Genomic DNA, 22,838 nt, shown 5'->3' on the forward strand with positions numbered 1-22,838 from the left:
CCCTTGTACTACTCACAACATTATATTGACAGGGTGTACGTGTTTGCTGTTCATAGGGGTGTGTGTATGTCAGCATATGTGTTGTATAGTATCGGCACTTGTGCTCGCATTTTTCTGGATTTATTTCAAACTCTCCGAATAGTGTTATAGGGGTAGGGTGTGGTGCATACGTTCATAGAGGTGAATGTATGTGAGCATCTGCGAAACGTTATATGAATGTGGTGTACGTGTGTGCCATTCATAGGGGTATGTGTATGTCAACATATGTGTTGTACAGTGTTGGCACTTGTGCTCGTATTTTTCTGAATTTACTTCAGGCTCTCTAAATAGCGTTATAGGGGTAGAATATATGTGCATGCATTCATACAGGTGAGTGTATGTGAGCATCTGCGTTGTACCGTGTTGAAAACAAACTAAAAAGAAAACCAAGTAGTAACCAAACAAAATACCAACACTGTCATCTAGGAAAACACTCACGCCAAAGTACTTCAAATGTATGGCATCAACGCTAACTTAGTAGCTTGCGATATTTGTTCAGTGAAAGGAGACGTTCACGTCGACTACGAAGGCGCATGCGGTGGCTTCATCAATCTCAAGATGTTGTGTCGGCTTAGTATCTTAAAGGTTCTTGTAATTACAGGATGTGCGTATGTGTTCATAGGAGTGAGTGTATATGTGTATATGTGAACATCTACGGTGTACTAAAAAGTAGCAAACACAAAAGGAAAGCCCTAGTAATGAACAAAATGAAAACAAATGTGAGCATGTTCGTTGGCAGTGGTGTTCACATTTTCATGGGCGATATTCGTTCAGTGATGGAGATGTTTCCGTTGATTACAAAGACGCTTGTAATGATTTCGCCAATCTCAATATGTTGTGTTGACTCAGTACCTTAAAAAAATTCATAAGCGTAGGGTGTGCGCGTGTGCGTTCATAAGGTGAGTGTATGTGTGTATATGTGAGCATCTGCGTTGTATTTTTTTTTCGTTTTTTGAAAAAGGGTCAGGCCCCGGCCTCTGCATCAGAACGATGCATACGGCAATATTATTAATAATAAGCAAAACATTTTACAAAAGTTTTCATGTCTCAAAAGCAAAAATGCTCACAAAGAGCATAAGCAACTTGACAGGAAAGCCATAACCGACAGACAAAAATATAAGATAGGAAACTAAAAACATATCCTATTACATGACCGCCATCCAAACCGCTTGAAGATATCGTGAGCTGCCGTCACCCATCGGATAGATCCAGTAACCAAACGCATTTGTCCCGTAGTATTGTGTTAAAAAACAGTAGCAAAGACAATAAAAATCACATTAGTGAACATAATGTAAAACTAAAACATGTCAATTAGAAAGACATGTAAATCAATCTCTATGAGTCATAGTTCTTCAAGGCTAGTTACGTAGCTTCTCACGTGACAATATTTTAAATAAAACAGAAGTTCAAGGAAAAACCGGTGATGGATCAGAAAAAAAAAACTTGGACACGTGTCGACGTGAGATAGAGCTCCCGCAAACACTTGGAACTCGCAAGAGGAGGCCCTCCTTATCCACTTTAATTATCTTACATATGATGGTCATATACCTAAAAGGACTTTCGCTCCGCTTTATCTACTATACCTAAATAGGAGCACCTCACTACCTGATTTCTTAGCCCTCTCATGCGTCCATGTCACTCCAAAAAATTTCTACCGTTTGATTGCCCGTGTGTGGCTGATCTGCAGCTGAGCATTGATCATCCCTGTGCGCTCGACGCTCCTTCCGTTCGCTCCTCCTCCTCGGCCCGTAGAAGCGGAAGCGCACTGCTTCTCCAACCGAAGCGTCCCTCATAAGCCGGTCGCCCCGACTCCCATCCCCCCATCTCTCTCCCCAAACGACACAAACGCCACACATTGAGAGCATGGTTAATAGTAAGCCAGCTGCTGGCTATAAGCCAGTGCCATGTCATCTACAGCCCACTTTATAGCCAACATGTACAATAGTAGATCAAAAGAGTGTACTACATTTTTATTATGTGGCCCACATTTCATTCTCACAAAGTGCCTAGGAGCACGTGCTAGAGCTGGCTCTTCATGAAGAGCCCGCTTACCTTCTCTCCCCTTTTCTTTTTCCTCCAACTAAGCAAAGGTATACTAGTTTATTCCTTATAGCTCGCTGACTCAGCTCTATTGTACTTGCTCTGATGTTCGCAGTTGAGCCCAGCCTCTTCTAGGGTTCGCGGCCGCCATCGGGAACGGAACCGGCGGCTACGGCGGCTTGCGGGGCAACGACATGATTGCAAGACCGTCGATCTAGAGGATGGAGGGAACTTTATCCGGAGGGGCATCAGCAAGCTCATCAACGTCCTCGAGGGCAAGCCAGAGCGGAGTACAACTCCGAGGACCACATGATGTTGTACATGTAAGTCGCATTCATCCCCGCCTCCCTCCGTCCATGCCTGGCATAGGCCCGGTTAGATCCGATATGATCCAGTGCTAATAGAAGGTTGCCAGTCCCCTGTTTTTCTCTTTTGTCGCACAACAAGATATAAAACATGTGCACGCAGAAGCATCTGCACGACTACTCGCAGCAGCTCTACCACAAGTGCCATGAGTCCTTTGAGGAGTAAATCTCGGCCACGGTGAGATGAATCGCCTGCTCTCGCCGATACGTACATGCGTGTCATCTGTACAGATTATCCCCTATTTTCTCTCTGTGTGTGTGTGGTTGTGTGTCGGTGTTGTTGATTTTCCGGTCGAATGAGTCAAGGCCAAGCTGATAGTGTTTCCAATCTCAACTGATGTTTTTGCATTTATGTATTTTTTATTTTTTTGGTACAGGTAGAGCGTCAGGTTGGGTTATCTTACTCGCTGCGAATGATTACATTCTTATCTTACTATGTACTAACACATCAGATCCTCTCTTGAATTATTTTGTTCCTTGCCAATTTGAAACAAACCTTCCTATTAGAATTCCAGTGTAGTATCTTTTATGTAGTACAGGTATTAATTTACATAAGTGCATCTAATTTCCGCTTCATCTTGACATTGGATACATACATAGTTTCTGTCTGAATGATTTTTCTTTCGTCCATCTTTTCATTTGTGCTATATTGTTGGCCATTAGTCCATCTTGGTAATGGTAATTTGGTTGTTCTTCAGATTTGCAGGTTGGTGATTGTTGCCTTTGCTGCATTGGTTGGTTTAAAATTCAGTTAAACAATGTGACTTTGCTCTAGAAGTTTTCGTCTATGGGGCAAGAGTATTTTTTCTCCTATAGTTATTTTGTTCTAGAAGATAGTTACCGAATTACTTTCATTTTGACGATACAACAATAAAAAGAGAATAGTTGTTCAGCTCAAGGAACAAGATAAGTGCACATACATGGATCTAACATCCAAATTTATTCCTTTTATATTCAGCTATAGCTATGCTGATTCTGATGCACTATTTTCATGTATATAAGATGCGAGTGCTATCATTGATAGGCTTATTTGTTCCAAATGTTTGTATTAACATTATTGTTTCCATTCTATTGAAGTCATGCTTTTTTGCATGCACATCCTTTGAAAGATAAGTTTTTTCCACGAAAAGGGAAATGTTTTGATGCACAGTAAGTCTCCATTTTTCTTTACACAATTTATTTCTTCACATTAAGCAATTTAGCAAAAAAACATCCTGCAGCATCGCCCGGGGCACTCGCATTATCATCGTAAAACCTCTTTTTTGTTGACATGTGTTTCTGTAATGTTGCAGATAGTATGACATTGAGAGCCGTGTGCTTGCATCGGTTTGTTACTTCCCTTTTACCTGATTGCATAGGAAAACAAGACAAGAGTATGATTCTGCTACTACCATTCTTGGCATTGGCACTTGGGGTTAACAGGTCCATCCATTGCTCATATAACTTTTGGTATGCTCATATTCAGTTCTTCTTTGTATGAATTTGTATATGCAAGGATGTTTGATGCAAGATAATTAAGAAAATAAAATTGTATTTTGTTTAGAATTTTAGGCTGCGGTTCATGTTTGCATCTAGAGTAGTTATTTTTTATTACTATTGACTAATTGACACTTTTTCCAGTAAGTTTATGGCATTTCTAGGCGCAGATAGACTGATAATTGGAGTTAGGGGATATCGGCATATCAGCCACATCGGGTGACCTTCACAAGTTCAGATAATACTTACCTCTAGGGAGAAGGACTTTTCTCTGGTGCTTCCAGATTCTTGGACAAAGATTTGTGGAATTGTAATACATTGACTACTTCTGCAACACTACTATTGTACACACTGATAGTGACAATATTTGGATGGTTAATCTTTTTGCATCAATAAAACTTAACAATTGCTTTTACCATTACTTCCCCAACCTTCTCGACTACACATCTTTTATAAAAAAAGAAGTCTTTTTGTGTGTAGTGTCTCTTTATTAACTCAAAATTCCAATGGATGTTTTTATTGCAATGAAGCATATAATAATGCTCGAAATAATTACTTTTAGCATACAGTCCCACAGCAACGCGCGGGGTATCATGTAGTATACACAATGAGGAGGTCCTCTTACAAAGTAGATAAAAAATAAAACAAGATTGCAGAGAAGCCCTACCTATCTCAAAGGGACCTAGACTATTGACAAGAAATGGAACCAGACTTCTAGGGAAATCACCGGACACCGATGCACCGCTCATGCCAAGTTGTCATAGGGGCCTATACCATCCTGTTCTAGAGTGTGGAGTGTCGATCCTACCTACGGACAGCGCGCGGACTCGAATGGTGCCAACAAGGAAACATGTAAAAGATTAGGAGGCAAGCGAGACCGCCTAATGCCAGAGTTAAAGACGCTTCGAGATATGAACCTAACTAGCTCATCGATATCGACGAAGCGTGACCGGAATAAACCTGGGCTCCATGGCAACGTCGTCAATAGGGTGATGGCGCAACGTGTCGCCGCCGCCGAGACCGAAGATCGGTCAAGCGTTTTCATCCAAATCCCTGCGGCGGGAGAGGGACCATAGCGACATCCTCAAGATGGACGCGACACCCACGAGCATCGCCGCCGCTGGCGTTGAAGAGCAGAGCTTTGACCTCAAGCCTCCCACCCACGTCACACCGAGGAATCCCAAGCACCGGTCCACCCCGACCAGTGGCGAGTCCAGTAGGAGGGCCTCCACAGACTAGAGCCTACCCTCCAAATATACAGAAAAAATCACTACTACGCGTCCTAGCCCAGCAAGTCAGCAACCCAATCTCTCATTCTCAGCCTGATCAACACCAACAACCCACAGGCAAGTAGCGAACAGCACAATAGCAAATATATAGTAGCAATTTGGCAAATTTTGAGCTTATTTGAAGAAAAAGTACTGAGAGATAATGAGTATATTTTGCTAAATAAATTCAGAATTTGGTTAAAATTGTATATATACTTCTTTAGAAGTATCTAGGGAATACTTCATGTTTCCACTAGTAATTTAGGAAAGTTTTTTACCTTGTTTGGAGCAAAAAAGGACTAGGAGATAACGACTACTTAGGTAGATAGATTTAAACTTCCGTTCAAAATTTTATATTAAAAAACCTAGAAAATTAGTACATATGTTTTTATTAGTACTTTGGCAAAATATTAGCTTATTTGGACAATAGGATTAGGAGATAATGTTTTTTTACCGAAATGTTTTTTTAAATGATGTTAGTTTTCTCGCCGTTAACTTTGAGCCCACCCTTCGTTTTCTTTCTGGGTTCGCCACTGACCCCGAGGATAGGCTTGTTGCCATGAAGCCAGACCTCCACTTGGAGCCACCACAGCCGAAGTACCAACAACATCATGACCACCCACCGCTACATCCTGGCCGCCCACACGACCAAGGAACGTTGCCAAGAAGCTCGTTGGAGAGCCAACCAGACAGACCACCACTCGGGGCCGCTGCTCCAGTGTCCAATGCCCCACCCTCGCCTCCGCATACGAGCACCAATTACCAATCCACACACACATCAGTAACCCGCGGCGGGACGGAAAGGTCCCTCCTTTCTAGTCCCACGACACACTTTGGACAAAGCCGCACCTTGCGACGGCGGCACCATGTGGCCCGATGACGACTCTGCTAGGGTTGCTCTTGGCCTGTTTTTCATACGAATACCCTGTAATTTGTAGAGTTCGCTTCCTTTTTTTCTTTTCCTCCCAAAACTTTCGCCGATAACTTTCGCAAAGTAGCCTTTCATAGTCATACTAATGTGGAGGGAAAAAAGGAAAGGAAAGACGCTACGTACTCCTGCCGACACGAAGGCGAAACTAGAGAGTTGGATCCCATCGTGAACTGGGACATGGTCCACCCCCTGCGGCTGCGCGTGGGCGTGGCCGCGTGGCCGTGGCCGTGGGGCTAGACCCCGACGTGCCCAGCGGAGCTTCATATGGGTGTTTGGGGTGCTATGGTAGGAGATTCAGAACGGAAGCACGGCAAATGAGTGCCATATTTAGCTGGTACACGGTGGACCTGCGTCTCTACGCGGCCACACGCGTCTCCTGTTGGTGCATACGTCATGTTTGCTCAGAGCAGCTGAAAGTTCTCGTAGAAAACAGGAGAAAATACAACACACGTAATGCGCAGAGATAGTAAATCATATCGCTGAGATCAGATGACAATACGTTTTTTCTTTTTGTAAAAGTACTAAGTTGACAACGCTAGCTGTATTCCCCACGTGGCGATAATGGTGATTATTTTTAGTGCCGAGTTGGGGCGGGAGTATCGTAATGACCTCACCCGCACTACAACCTTATAGACTGGCTGCCAATTTTTTTTCTAATGTGATTACATGTCAATATCACCCGATAAAAGAAGTATATCGTCTATTTTGCTTAGATAAATGTCAGTCACAAAAAGGTTGGCACGTCACCGATGCATGCTAGACTCATTACGAAAAGGGAGCCAAAAGCGAGCACGGTGAAACTGTGAACTTCAGTGGCTGGGTACGGCTGTTTCCATTGGCTCCACAGCAGCAGGTTCGCAACGGCAATAGATCACCATGTCCTTTTTTTGGGCGCCACACGAACATTTAGCAAAATTCAACCGGGATAAACCGGGATTAGAGAGTACTACGGTTTCAGGAATTTTGAGTTTAAGGTTTAATTCAGAATTACAGTATAAATTCAAGGATTATTTTAGATTTTATTTTCCACAAAAAAGAATCTCGGCTGCCGTGCCCACCCGGGATCATTCGGGATTTCCCATTATAATCATGTTGCTATTGCTCATGCCCCACTTGGAGCACTTGTTGCTCACTACCACCGAAGGGGACAGGTGATTCAGAAGTGGGTCAAAGACATTACCCGATTTATTGAGAGCAAAAAAAGCACCAACTTGAATATGTATCCTTTGCTTTTTATCAAGACGGCCAAGTGGCATGTACAGTTCGGAGCCGAGGCAAGCCACAATTCTGGAGCTCGGGATTACACAACAATTTTACGGATAATGCCACCACATAATCTATGTAGGAAAGCTGCAAAATCCACGTGTACAAAAGCAAGTTGAGCTGGCTCCAACGTTGTTTCCTTTTGTCGTGTACTTCTAGTGTGTTGATTCGAAAGTTAGCACCACGTTTTGTGGGACCATACAAAATTTTGAAGCGTATGGGAGAAGTTGCCTACAAGTTGGAATTGCCCGAAAGATTGTCAGGAGTTCATGTTGTGTTCCACGTTTTCCAGTTTAAGAAGTGCCACGCAGAGATGGCTGATATACCGCTGAGAGATACAGTGCCGCGGAAAGCGATTCAGTTGGATAGTGATTTGACCTATGAGGAGAAACCAGTCAAGATTCTCGAGTATGCCAGCCGAGTCACCCGCAACAAGGTTATTAAGTTTTGCAAAGTTCAGTGGAGCCACCACACCGAGGATGAAGCCACCTGGGAGCGAGAGGAAGATCTGCTGAAGGACCACCCTCACCTATTTTCTAACCAACCCGAATCTCGAGGGCGAGATTCATCTTAGGGGGTAGGTTTGTAACATTCCAAATTTTTAATTTGGAATGTTATACACTAGATCACCAATGCATATCATATTTTATTTGCTTTTGGTTTGATCCTGGAAATTCTACGCAACTCAAGGACCCTCAGAGAGAGTTGGGGATTTCATTATTTTCATATTTGGGTTTCTCAAATTTTGAAAATAGGATCATTTGATTTTATTTATTTTATCTTTAATTATTTCTATTAAAAAAATATGAGAGAGGGAATAAAATGACTTTCCCAAAAATAAAGAAATATTAAGGATTTAATAGAAAAATCAAATAAGATTTATTTTGGAGTTTTGCTATTTTATTTGAATTTAGGAAAAATTACACGTTTTTCAAAACTGCATTTTAGGGCCAAGAAAATGTTCGTCTCATTCTAAATATTTTATTTAGACGGTGAAAGTTTATTTTGGCATTTTTAGATTTTTATTTATTTATCTAGAATTTATTTTCTATTCGGCAGATTTATTTAAAAAAAATCCCGCGCCCGACTGGGCCGAAGGCCCAGCCGAGCTAGGCCGGCCCGCCCCCGCGCCGCCGCCTCCGCGCCACGCGCCGCCTGATGAAGTCATGTACCTAGGGTAGGGTCATGGTCCTACCCTAGGTACCCTACCCAAGGACATCCTTAGAAGAAGCTACCTTCCAGTCGACCAAGAGGGACTTCACTCGACCAAGAGGGACTTCACTCGACGATGGAGATAGCCAGTCGACCATGAAGCTAACCACTCGACGGCTAGGAGACCTAAAGTCACTCAACACGCAACGGTCTGTCATTAAGTAGCTTTAATAGTCTTCATGGTGTTTTATGAGGGCGTTACCAGTAACCCCCTGTCTTAATGTACTTTAAACCCTGCATAACTGAGGGCCGGAGGGGTCTGGCGAACTCTATATAAGTCACCCCCTCCTCAGTGTAAAGGGTTCGCACCCCTGTAACTCATATACACAGAAACCAGTCGACCGCCTCTGGGCTCCGAGACGTAAGGCTATTACTTCCTCCGAGAAGGGCCTGAACTCGTTAAACACTCGTGTGTACAACTACTCTATAGCTAGGACCTTGCGTCTCCATACCTACCCCCATTCTACTGTCAGACTTAGAACCACGACAGTTGGCGCCCACCGTGGGGCAGGTGTCTTAGCGACTTTTTGGAGAAGTTGCAATTTGTCCGATTGCCTTCATCATGGTTTCTGGCGGAGCTCTGGTCGAGGGCCGCGAGATCCGTCTCGGTGCGCTCGCTTTCATCGCCGACGACTCCGCTTGGCTCCAGGAGGCACCACTCGACATCGATGCGCTCCCCGTCCGCGGGGCGACGCACTTTCGGGCGTGTGTCCGCGGCGTCCTGCTGCGGCAGCCGTCGACTCCATACCGGTTGACTCTGTGTCGTCCTCCCTCCCTGTCTCCCACCAGCGCAAGCGCTCCGGTCGGTCGAGACTTCAGCGGTGGGTGAGACACGCAGTGGCTCGCCAATTGGCCACCACCCAAGTCGCGGCAATTGAGCCCGACGAGTCTCTCTACGGCCTGTTCGATCTGTCAACTGGCTCCGTGGAGACTACATCCGAGTGCGACAGCAGTGATCCAGCGGTGGAGGTCCTGATGGTCAACGGGCCTCGTAGCCCTCCCGGTTTCCCCCGCACTGACGGTATGGACGACGGAGGCGACCCCGCACAGGCCCACGAAGAGTATCAACCCGAGCCACTCACTTCTCAGCAAAGAGAAGATCTTCGCCGCCGGAACATGGATGCCCTGCATACTCCCATCGCAGGAGAAACTCCTGAGGCTCGTGCTTTGGAAGAGGCGCGTTTGGCCAACTTGGCTGAACGCACTCGACTGGAGAACCTCCAGCGGGCACTCGACGAGCGTGCACGTCAACGAGTACCTGACTCCAGACGACGTCAGCTCTTTCCGCAACCGACTCAGGTATATCGAACCCCAATTTAGAATTTGGCAGCTGCAGCCCATATAGCAGAGTCAATTCAGCCCTCTCAGTCGGAGGCTGGAAGAGGCTTGATGCAGATCAGGGATTTGCTTCGGGCGGCAGGAGATCAGAATTCAGTTGTGTCACAGTCGCGCAACAGGATTCACAGTCGATCCGTCGCTACAAATACTGTTCAGTCGGCTCACAGCCCAAGGTCACCTCCGAGGCGCGTGGGACGTGAAGGCCGGCGGGACCACTATGATGACCGATTTGACCGTGATGATAGGCTTCGAGTGCCCACTCCTTCCCCGAGAAGTGGGTCTAACGCCCATCGGCAGCAAGATGACAGGCGCCAGTTCAGTGTTGGGCGGAGGGCTCCGGTCGATCCCAGAGAACCAGGCTTTGACGCGAGATCCGTCATCGTGCAAGGTTTGGTCGACCGGAATAGATCTCATAGAGGTGGCCATGAGAGAGATGTACCCACTAGCAGCCGAGTCCATGTCTCAGGTCCAGAATGCTTTAGCAGATCCATCAGAGCCGCAGTGATACCCCCCAACTTCAGGCTGGCGACTGGGGTAAGTAAGTTCACCGGAGAGTCCAAGCCTGAGACTTGGCTTGAAGATTACCGAGTGGCTGTACAGATTGGTGGCAGTAATGATGAGGTGGCCATGAAGCATTTGCCACTCATGCTAGAGGGTTCAGCCAGGGCGTGGTTGAATCAGTTAGCTCCTAGCAGCATTTACACCTGGGAAGATCTTTCCCGAGTGTTCGTCAGGACGTTCGAGGGAACTTGCAAGCGACCGGCCGGATTGACAGAGTTGCAAGTCTGCGTACAAAAGTCGAGTGAAACATTGAGAGATTACATCCAGAGATGGATCACTTTGCATCATACCATGGAGAATGTGTCGGACCATCAAGCGGTCTGCGCCTTCAAGGATGGTGTCAAGAACAGAGAGTTGAGCCTGAAGTTTGGTCGAACCGGAGATATGACCCTGGGTCGAATGATGGAGATTGCCACCAAATACGCCAACGGTGAAGAAGAGGACAGGCTCCGGAGTGGCAAGTATAAGCCGAGTCAGTCGGAAAAAGGAAACTCTAGTCGGAAGCAGAAGCGGAAGGCCGAGCCAGCTGCTCCTGGAGAGGCTCTGGCCGTGACTCAGGGCAAATTCAAAGGGAAGCCCAAAGGATCTTGGAACCCCAAGAAGGTAAAGGATAAAGAAGGAAATGACGTGATGGATCTACCCTGTCACATCCACACGAAGAAAGACGAAGAGGGTAACTTCATCTACCCGAAACATACCACTCGCCAGTGCCGGCTCTTAATCCAGCAGTTTCAAGGGAAACAGCCCAAGGACAAAGAGAAGGAGTCGGACAAGGCTAAGGACAAGGAGGACAGTGATGGAGAGTACCCTCATGTCAATTCCACCCTGATGATTTTTGCTGACGTAGAGAGCAAAAGTCGACTGAAAGTGATCAACCGAGAGGTCAATATGGTCGCCCCGGCGACACCAAGCTATCTGAAATGGTCGCAAACTCCCATTACGTTTGACCAATCCGATCACCCCACTCACATTGCCACCCCTGGGAGGCAAGCGCTGGTGGTCGACCCCGTCGTCGAAGGCACTCGACTGACGAAAGTCCTGATGGATGGCGGCAGTGGGTTGAATATACTGTATGCAGAGACGCTCAAGGGAATGGGCATTCCGATGTCTAGGCTCAGCTCCAGCAACATGAGTTTTCACGGAGTCATTCCTGGGAAGAAGGCTGAGTCACTCGGTCAAATAGCTCTGGATGTAGTGTTCGGTGACTCGAAGCATTTCCGCAAGGAGAAGCTGACGTTTGAAGTCGTGGATTTCCAGAGTGCTTATCACGCTATTTTGGGAAGACCAGCCTATGCCCGCTTCATGGCTCGACCATGTTATGTGTACCTCAAATTAAAGATGCCTGGCCCCAAGGGCGTGATCACTATCACTGGCAGCCGAAAGAAGGCAGAAGAGTGTTTCCAGAAAGGCTCGAAGATCGCGGATGCCCAGATAATAGTAGTAGAGCTGGAGGAATATAAGAAGAATGCAGATCCGAGTGATTTGCTGCGGGCCAAGAAGCCCGCCACAGAGTCAGCATTCCAATCGTCAGGGGAGACGAAGCCAGTTCATATCCAACCGACTGACCCCAACGCAGCTCCAACCCATATTTCCACAATACTCGACTCTAAATAGGAAGAAGCGCTCATCCAGTTCCTCCGTGAGAACTGGGACATCTTTGCATGGAAGCCAGCTGAGCATCGCCTTAGAGTCAACTCAAAAGCGAAACCTGTTAAGGAACATCTTCGATGGTCCGTTGTTCAGAAGAAAAAAGCCATTGGCGAGGAGGTGGCTCGACTCCTTGCAGCAGAGTTTATCCGAGAGATATACCACTCCGAGTGGCTCGCCAATGTCGTCATGGTTCCCAAGAAGGACAACTCACTTCGCATGTGCATTGATTTCAAACATATCAATCGGGCCTGCCCAAAAGATCGTTTTCCTCTCCCTCGCATCGACCAAATTGTCGACTCGACTGCGGGGTGCGAGAGATTGTCTTTTTTAGACGCCTATTCCAGGTATCATCAGATCCGTTTGTATGGACCCGACGAAATCAAAACAGCTTTCATCACTCTATTCGGGTGCTTCTGCTATATCACCATGCCATTCGGTCTCAAGAATGCCGGAGCCACGTTCATGAGAATGATTCAAAAGTGTTTACTCACTCAAATCAGTCGGAATGTGGAAGCATACATGGATGATATCGTGGTCAAGTCATGAAAGGGTTCCGACCTGTTGACTGGCCTAGCTGAAACATTTGCCAATCTCAGGAGATATGATATCAAGCTCAATCCTTCAAAGTGCACATTCGGAGTGCCTGGCGGAAAGTTACTCGGTTTTCTCGTTTCAGAGCGAGGAATCGATGCTAACCCAGAAAAAGTTAGCACCATACTCCGAATGAAACGCCCTGTGTGTGTGCACGATGTCCAGAAGCTTACTGGATGCTTGGCCGCGTTAAGTCGATTCATCTCTCGCCTCGGTGAAAAGGCATTGCCTCTTTACCGACTGATGAAGAAGGCAGACAAGTTCGATTGGACTCCAGAAGCTGATGCAGCGTTTGCCGAGCTAAAAGCTCTGCTCTCCACCCAGCCGGTGCTTGCTGCTCCAATCAGCAAAGAGCCTATGTTGCTTTACATTGCAGCCACAAGACAAGTCATCAGTACAGTACTTACGGTCGAGCGGGAAGAAGAAGGTAAAACCTTCAAAGTTCAACGCCCAGTGTATTATCTCTCTGAAGTTTTGACCCCATCGAAGCAAAGATATCCTCATTATCAGAAGCTCGTATATGGGATCTACATGACCATGAAGAAGGTTGCTCATTATTTCTCTGATCATGACATTACAGTCTTCAGCGACGCACCATTGTCAGAGATTCTGCACAACAGAGATGCAACTGGTCGAGTGGCTAAATGGGCGATTGAACTCCTTCCCCTTGATACCAAATTTGAGGCAAAGAAAGCCATTAAGTCCCAGGCTATAGCAGATTTCCTTGCCGAGTGGATTGAACAGCAGCAGCCGACTCAAGTTCACTCGGAGCATTGGACCATGTTCTTTGATGGCTCTAAGATGTTAAATGGTTCTGGTGCTGGGGTAGTTTTGGTTTCTCCCCGAGGAGATAAGCTCAGATATGTGCTCCAGATCCACTTTGATTCCTCCAATAATGAAGCAGAATATGAAGCACTTTTGTATGGGTTGCGCATGGCCATTTCACTCAGCGTCCGTCGCCTTATGGTTTATGGCGACTCAGATTTGGTGGTCAATCAGGTGATGAAGGGGTGGGACGTTAGAAGCCCAGCCATGACTGGATACTGCAATGCAGTGAGGAAGCTCGAAAAGAAATTCGAAGGGTTAGAGCTCCATCACGTTCCCCGACTGAAAAATCAAGCAGCCGATGACTTGGCGAAGATAGGTTCCAAGAGGGAAGCCATTCCGAGTGGTGTGTTTTTGGAGCATGTTCACACACCATCGGTTCAAGAAGATCCTTTCACTGAAGAAGTCCCGCAGCCCAAAAGCGCCACAGATCCAACTGAAGTCGAGGTCCCAGCTGTGGTCGACTTGATCATGGAAGTTTTGGTCATCACTCCCGATTGGACAGTGCCCTATATCGCCTATATTTTGAGAAAAGAACTCCCCGAGAATGAAGAAGAGGCTCGGGAGATCGTCCGCCGATCCAAAGCCTTCACCGTCATGAGGGGTCAGTTATACAGAGAAAGTGCGACTGGAGTCAGCCAGAAATGCATAACACCGGAGGAAGGTCGAATGATTCTCAACGACATCCACTCGGGGACCTGTGGCCATCATGTGTCTTCTCGGACCATCGTGGCTAAAGCATACCGAGCTGGTTTTTATTGGCCCAGAGCGAATGAAATGGCAAAGGAGATAGTCGACAAGTGTGAAGGATGTCAATTTTACTCCAATATGTCACACAAGCCCGCCTCAGCTTTAAAGACCATACCACTTGTTTGGCCCTTTGCAGTATGGGGGTTGGATATGGTCGGCCCTTTGAGAACAGGCAGAAGCGGTTTCACCCATGTGCTGGTAGCAGTCGACAAGTTCACCAAGTGGATTGAGGCCAAACCCATCAAGAACCTCGATGCCGGTACCGCTGTCAGCTTTATCAGAGAATTGATATTCAGATATGGAGTCCCGCACAGCATCATCACTGACAACGGGTCAAACTTCGATTCCGAAGAATACAGAGCTTTCTGCACGTCTCAAGGCACACGAGTCGACTATGCTTCAGTCGCCCATCCACAGTCGAATGGACAGGCAGAACGAGCCAACGGCTTGATTCTCAAAGGGTTGAAACCCCGTTTGATGCGTGATCTCAAACATGTGGCTGGTGCATGGGTAGACGAACTTCCCTCGGTGCTTTGGGGGTTAAGGACCACGCCCAACCAGTCGACTGGAAGAACTCCATTCTTCTCGGTCTATGGAGCTGAAGCAGTCTTGCCGAGTGACCTTCTCCACAATGCTCCTCGGGTCGAGCTCTACACCGAAGCTGAAGCAGAACAAGCACGACAGGATGCAGTCGACCTTTTAGAGGAAGAAAGAGAGATGGCTCTGATCCGATCGACCATTTATAAACAAGATTTGTGTCGCTTCCACGCCAAAAACGTGAAGAGTCGAGCCTTCCAGGAAGGAGATTTGGTCCTCCGGGTGGATCAGCAAAAACCACACAAGCTTGCTCCTTCTTGGGAAGGACCCTTCATCGTCACCAAGGTTCTCCACAATGGAGCATATCGTCTTTACAATGTCGAGCATCAGATCGACGAGCCCCAAGCTTGGAACGCGGAGCTCCTCCGCCCCTTTTACACTTAAGTATTCACTCGGATGAGTTGTAATAAAAGTATTTCTGTAGTTTATTTATCAAAGACAAGATCTTTATTGTTTTCCCAGTAATTGTTATTACTTTTGTCCACATAAAACAATCCCCCAGTGGGTGGCTTGGTTGCGAATCTGATTCACCTAAGTCTGTAAAAAAAATCCTAACCGAGTGGTGAGCCAGCCTCCCACTCGAAGGCTTAGCTGCGAAATCCGTTTTGCCTAAGTCAAACAAAATCCTAACCGAGTGGTGAGCCAGCCTCCCACTCGAAGGCTTAGCTGCGAAATCTGTTTAGCCTAAGTCAAACAAAATCCTACCGAGTGGTAAGCCAGCCTTCCACTCGGAGGCTTAGCTACAGTCCAAGTACTCGCCTAAGTTTTTGAAAATCCTACCGAGTGGTAAGCCAACCTACCACTCGGAGGATTAGCTGCAGTAAAAGTACTCGCCTAAGTTAAACAAAATCCTACCGAGTGGTAAGCCAGCCTTCCATGTCAGGACCCCGACTCGATGTCACATCGATCTAGCTGGTAACACCTCATATCACTTTGCGGCCTCACGCACGGTATCCCCACGGGTGTCGTCTTACCTTTTCCCGGGACCGTTTGCGCCTTTTGGCTCGCGTATATGAAAGTGTCGCTAGCATCCATATGATAAAGAGCCCGGGCTGACATGACTAGTCGTAAACCCAAAGTGGCACAGACTTACAGGGACAGGCATCCATGACCCAGCTTCGAACGTGTCGGTCATCAGCAAGTGGGTCCGGGCTGTAGCACTGGGCTAGCAGGACTCCGGTAAACCGGGCTGTAGCGGGCTAACAGGACTCCGGTACTCAAAGCGTGACATTTCCCCGAAGGGACAGACACAGGAACGAAGAAGGACACATGCCGGCCAGCCTAAGTGTTCCAGAGCAGTAGCAAGCTACCATGGCTCAGCGGTAACACTAGGAGACATTTCCCGGTAAGAGAGGCTACTAAAGATAAACAACTAGATAGTCAGATTCCACACATACCAAGCATTTCAGTCATACACACAATATGCTCGATATGTGCAAATACAACGAAGCATCACAACATTACTCTATGACACAAGTACTTTATTTAAGGCTCAGTGAGCCATACATAACATACACACAAAGGTACGGGTCTCACGACCCAACATACAAGTCATACAATCATACAAGCCAGCAGCGGAAGTAACTTGTCTGAGTACAGACAACTAGTAAAATAAAAGAGGCTTGGAAAGCCTCTGGCTATACTATGTGGTCCTTCACAAGCTCAGGGTCACCACCTGGGTCTTTAGCCTACTCGTTGATGTCAACGTCTACATAGAACCCATCAGAAGGGGTTGCAGCGTCTTCTGTAAAAATGTAGATTATAGCAACATGAGTACAAAGGTACTCAGCAAGACTTACATCAGATCCTACATACATGCATAGTATCAAGAAGGGTTGGTGGAGTTATTGCAGCAAGCCAGCTTTGACTCTTGGCTAGACTATCCTACGATACTCCAACTTGAAATGGTTTTGCGCACACGAGTCCACTACTCACCACTTCAATACACTACCGAGGATCCACCTCCGTCTTCCTACGGAAGAGCCATCCTCGGCACTCACACTTATCTTGAAGGCTTTTAGTAGTTTCCATTTACTTGTCTATGAACTGTATAGGCAACCAAGTAGTCCTTTACCGCGGACGCGGCTATTCGAATAGATCATGATAACCCTGCAGGGGTGTACTCCTTCATACACGCTCTCACCACTTACCGTCGTTTACACGACATGTACTCGGCAACCTTCAAGCGGAAGCCCAACGTGGGTGTCGGCCACGACCTACCTAATCACCTAAGCCTCCAGTTCAGGTTTATCGCCTATCCAGGTTCCATCCGCAGGGAGTCCGGCCGAGGTTTCCCATACGGCCCCGAACGATGTGAACAGGGTTCCCGAGATACCTGACGGGTATTCGGTACACCGTGCCACGTACCTACCGCATCACAGCCCACCCCTACGGTCAGCGCTGTCCACGGCCTCCAGTAGGCTACAAACACCAGAAACTACTTGCAACTCCTGGACGGAGAACTAGGGTGAATAAGAAGCCGAGAGGGTCCATTGGTTTCGGGCCCAATGCATGGTAGTAGCTGATTCTTAAATCACACATACAGATCTCAGTGCTTAAGGTCGGCTTCAATGAAACAACCCACCATGTACTCCTACATGGCCTCTCATCGATACCTTTACCAAATCGTGTTCACCACACCACTCTCATTACCGACATAATCATTTCACTCTAGCCCATCACCCAGATGAACCAGACCTGACACGACTCTAAGCATAGCAGGCATAGCAAGGTAGGAACAACACATACATATGGCTCAATCAACTCCTACACATGCTAGTGGGTTTCATCTAGTTACTGTGGCAATGACAGGTCATGCAGAGGAAATGGGTTCAACTACCGTAGCACACAGCAGTTTGAATCGTGTTGTCTTAATGCAGTAAAAGAGAGCAGGAGCGAGAACATGGAATTGTATGGATATGATCAAATGGTTGGTTGCTTGCCTGATGGTTCGATGCACGGATACGGTTCTTCGTTAGGGTAGTCACGGTACTCCTCGGGGACAGATCCTGTCGTAAAGGATAACGATACACAGGCATCACCAAACAATGTGCAACAATATGATGCATGCATGAAACATGGCAATATGAGTGTGTTGGGCTAATGCAACTAAAGCCAGAAGGGTTTGAACAAATTTGAGTCAAAGATTCAAATTTCAATTTCAAATATGGCCTTTTAAAGTGCTTTTCCTTGTTCTGATTAAAACATCCATTTAACTTGTTGGATCATGCATGAAAATAGTACAGATGGATAGATTGGATTTTTCTGATCATTTTTCATATATAATTTGTCCAATTTGGAGTTACAGAATAAAAGTTATGAATTTTTGAAGTTTAATTAATATTCTGGAATTTCCTGATTTAATTTAAATCCAGAAATATCATTTACTGCGTTAGCCTGACGTCACAGTGACATCAGCAGGTCAACAGGGCTGGCTCGGGTCAAACCTGACGTGTGGGGTCCACACGTCAGTGACACAGGGGCTAATCCCGTGTTGACCCGGGCTGGTTAGCTTTGACTAAGCCCTGGGGCCCACTTGTCAGCGTCAGTAGGTGGTGGTTTAGTGGCTAATTAACTAGGCCATGTCAGCTCGCCGGAGTTCTGGCCGGCGGCGACCATCAGTGCGGCGGCGATAGTGGTTTTGGTCGTTTCGGCCACCAAATGAACCGCGGAGGCCACCGGAGTGAAGCTGAGGACGACCCGCGGCTCTTGGCGGAGTCCGTTGGGGTCGGGGTGGCCGGAGTCGACGGCGGCGAGCTCGGCTGCGGCGGCCGGGGTTCGGTCGTGCACGGGAACGGTGTTGCAGGGTGTTAGGGGGGGTGTTGGAGCGTGCTACGTGCTCCTAGTGAGATGTGGAGCACGATGGCGTGCTCGGTTGGGCGCTACGGCGATCGTGGCCACGAAGGCGACATCGCCGGCGGCGTGAAGCTCTCGGCCGCGGTGGGGCTAGGGCCTAGGGGTCGGGAGAGAGCAGGGGAGAAGGGGGAAACGGTGGCGTAGCTCACCGCGGTTGCAGTGGGCGTTGAAGCGGGCTCGGGGACGCGTCGGAGACGACGAATTTGACGGCGACGGTGGTCGGAGTCCGAAGGGGGGAACGGCGACGTGGCGGCGATGCAGGGCTTCCGGGGACCCGTGGAGCGGTGGGGAGGAAGAAGGAGTTGAGGCGGAGCTTCTGAGCTGGTCGGGGAAGCGAGGGGTGGTCGGAGACGGTGGCTAAGGCGAACGGCGGCGACGGTGAGCTTCGGCCGTGAGAGAGAGAGAGTGAGGGAGAGCCGGGGGAGAGTGAATGGGGTGTCGGCGAGGTCGGGGCGACGACCAGAAGACGATCCACGCGGCGCAACGGCGACCAGGGCGATGCAGAGAGGCTGGGTGGTGCGTGGCGAGCTCGGGCGCGCCATGCTCACCTCCCTGCCTGCTCTGGCGAGGGGAAGCAGCTGGCTGGCACGGGCCAGCACAGTGCTGGGCCGGCTGGGCTGGGCCGCACAGGTAAGTCTTCCCCTTTCTTTATTTCTGTTTTTATTTAATATAACTGCGACTTTGTTGAATTAAATAAAATACCTAGGCAACTCCAAAAATCACCAAACTACTCCTGGTCTATAGTTGGATTATTTCCAACATGAAACATTTTAGTTTGGAGATATTTGAGCATTTAAATATTTTATATAATTTTAAATGCCCAAATTCAAATAGTTATGATTTAATTCAAAACCCTAGGATGGCCTAGGAAAATGTGCACCACTTTTGGCAGAGGTTCTGAACCAAGGCAAAAATGATGGGCATTTTAGAAGGGCATTTCAGGTTCATTGAAAAATTATTTTAGTAAACCCTAGTTGGTTTCAGAGGGGACTGGGGGTTCTGTCATCCCCATTTCAAGTTTCTGATGAATGAGTAAACATGATGCAACACTCTAATGCATAACTAGCTAGGGTGTGACAACTCACCCCCACTCAAAAGAATCTCGTCCCGAGATTTGGGTTCCTCCGGGAAGAAGGCGGGATATTCAAGTCGAAGACGATCCTCCCTTTCCCAGGTTGCTTCATCTTTAGAATGGTGCGACCATTGAACCTTGAGAAACTTGATATTATGACGTCGCGTGGTACGTTCGGCTTGATCGAGGATACGAATGGGGTACTCTCGATAGGTAAGATTATCTTGGAGATCAAGCGTTTCGTGGTCCACTTCACGGATAGGATCCGAGAAGCAACGCCTGAGTTGAGAAATGTGGAAGACATCGTGAACTCTGGAGAGGTGCGGAGGTAGTTCCAATTGGTAGGCAACTTCTCCTCGTTTGGCAAGAATGCGAAAAGGTCCAATGTAACGAGGAGCCAATTTGCCTTTGATACCGAAACGATGGGTTCCCTTCAGAGGGGTGACCCGAAGATAAGCCTTCTCGTCAACCTCGAAAGTCATAGCCTTATGTTTTCGGTCATATTGACTCTTTTGACGAGATTGGGCTGTTTTCAACTTTTCACGAACGATACGAACTTGTTCTTCTGCTTCCTGAATCATATCCGGGCCAAAGAATTGTCTTTCCCCAGTCTCTGACCAGTTAAGGGGTGTTCGACATCGCCGTCCATAGAGGTTTCAAAAGGGGCTTTACCCAAGCTGGATTGATAGCTGTTGTTGTAAGCGAATTCGGCAAATGGAAGGCACTTCTCCCAGTCCATTCCGAACGAGATAACAGAGGCTCGAAGCATGTCTTCTAGAATCTGATTGACGCGTTCCACTTGACCACTTGACTGAGGATGGAAAGCGGTGCTAAAGGAGAGACGGGTTCCCATAGCATTTTGGAAACTTTCCCAAAATCGAGAGGTGAAAAGACTTCCTCGATCCGAATTGATTTCCAAAGGGACACCATGAAGAGACACTATTCGGGAGATGTATAAGTCTGCCAGCTGACTAGCGGTTATACTCTCACGAACAGGTAAGAAATGAGCTACTTTGGAAAGACGATCGACCACAACGAAAATAGCATTATTCCCTCTTTTGGTCCTGGGAAAACCGGTAATGAAATCCATACCAATTTTATCCCATTTCCATTCAGGAATAGCTAATGGTTGAAGGGTGCCAGCAGGCCGTTGATGCTCTGCTTTTACACGACGACAGACGTCGCAATTAGCAATATACTAAGCGATTTCTCTCTTCATCCTAGTCCACCAGAACCTCTGGCGTAGGTCCTGATACATTTTTGTGCTACTGGGGTGAATGGTGAGAGGAGATTCATGAGCTTCCTTAAGGATTAATCGCCTTAGGTTGCGCACTTTGGGAACTACTAGTCGATTCCCGAAGTATACGACTCCTTGATCATTAACGGAGAAACAATTCGCAATTCCTTTCTGAATGTTTCTCTTGATGCGGGAGATTCCCGGATCTACCTTCTGTGCGTTGATAATTTGATCCGTAAGGGTAGGTTTTGCCACCAAGGTGGAGAGAAAACCTTGAGGTACAATGTGAAGGTTAAGCTTCCGAAATTCCTCATGGAGAAGCGGTTGACTTTGTTGTAACATCAGGTTGTTACAATAAGATTTACGACTTAGCGCATCAGCCATGACGTTGGCTTTCCCTGGGGTATAGGTTATCCCTAAGTCAAAGTCTGTGATCAATTCAACCCAACGTCTCTGCCTGAGATTCAAATCCGGTTGGGTGAAAATATACTTCAGACTTTGGTGATCAGTGAATATTTCGCAACGATTACCGAGGAGATAATGTCGCCAGGTCTTAAGTGCATAGACTACGGCTGCAAGCTCTAGGTCATGAGTGGGATAATTCTCCTCATGTGGGTGCAATTGCCGTGAAGCGTAAGCAATTACGTGTCGATCTTGCATGAGAATGCAACCTAGTCCTTGTCGCGAGGCGTCGCAGTAGATAACAAAGTCCTTGGAGAAGTCTGGCGGTACCAGTACGGGAGCAGAGGTCAGGCGTCTTTTCAGTTCCTGAAAGCTGTGCTCACATTGTGGAGTCCATTCGAACTTCTTATCTTTCTTGAGGAGTTCAGTTAGAGGTTTAGCAACCTTGGAGAAGTTCTCGACAAAGCGACGACAATAGCTCGCTAAGCCTAGAAAACTCCGAACTTGCTTGACTGATTCAGGTGGAGTCCAGTTAAGGACGGCTTGAACTCGCTCAGGGTTAACAGCAATACCTTTACCAGATATTACATGACCCAGATAGGTCACTTCTGACAACCAGAATTCACATTTAGAGAATTTGGCATAAAGGCGATGCTCTCGAAGTTTCTTCAACACTAGCCTTAGATGTTTGGCATGTTCTTCCTCGTTCTTGGAGTAGATGAGTATATCATCGAGATAAACCACGACGAATTTATCCAAATACTCCATGAAGATTGAGTTCATTAACCGAGAAAAGGTGGCTGGAGCGTTGGTTAATCCGAAGGACATAACGGTGTACTCGTATTGGCCATAGCGAGTAACAAAGGCCGTTTTAGGAATGTCCCCGTTTCTGATTTTGATTTGATGGTAGCCCAACCTCAAATCTATCTTGGAGAAGACTGAGGATCCAGCGAGCTGATCATACAGGTCGTTGATCCTGGGAAGTGGATATTTGTTCTTGATTGTGACCAAATTGACAGGTCGGTAATCTACAACCATCCGGTCCGTACCATCCTTTTTCTTAACGAATAGGACGGGGCAAGCCCACGGAGATGAACTAGGGCGGATGAAACCCTTTTTCAAGGATTCATCGAGTTGTTTCTTAAGCTCGGCTAGTTCTAGGGGTGCCATCTTATAGGGTCTTCTAGCAATCGGAACGGTTCCTGGAATGAGATCTATTACGAACTCAACATCCCTGTCAGGTGGAACACCTGGCAATTCCTCTGGAAAGACATCCGGGAAGTCACGGACTACCGGAACGTCCTCAAGGTCTGGCAAAGGGCTGGCGTTAAGAGAATATAATTGTCGCTTGGCTATTCGGGTCAAG

This window comes from Triticum dicoccoides, chromosome 4B (genome assembly GCF_002162155.2).
Source record: "Triticum dicoccoides isolate Atlit2015 ecotype Zavitan chromosome 4B, WEW_v2.0, whole genome shotgun sequence".
Lineage (NCBI taxonomy): Eukaryota > Viridiplantae > Streptophyta > Magnoliopsida > Poales > Poaceae > Triticum > Triticum dicoccoides.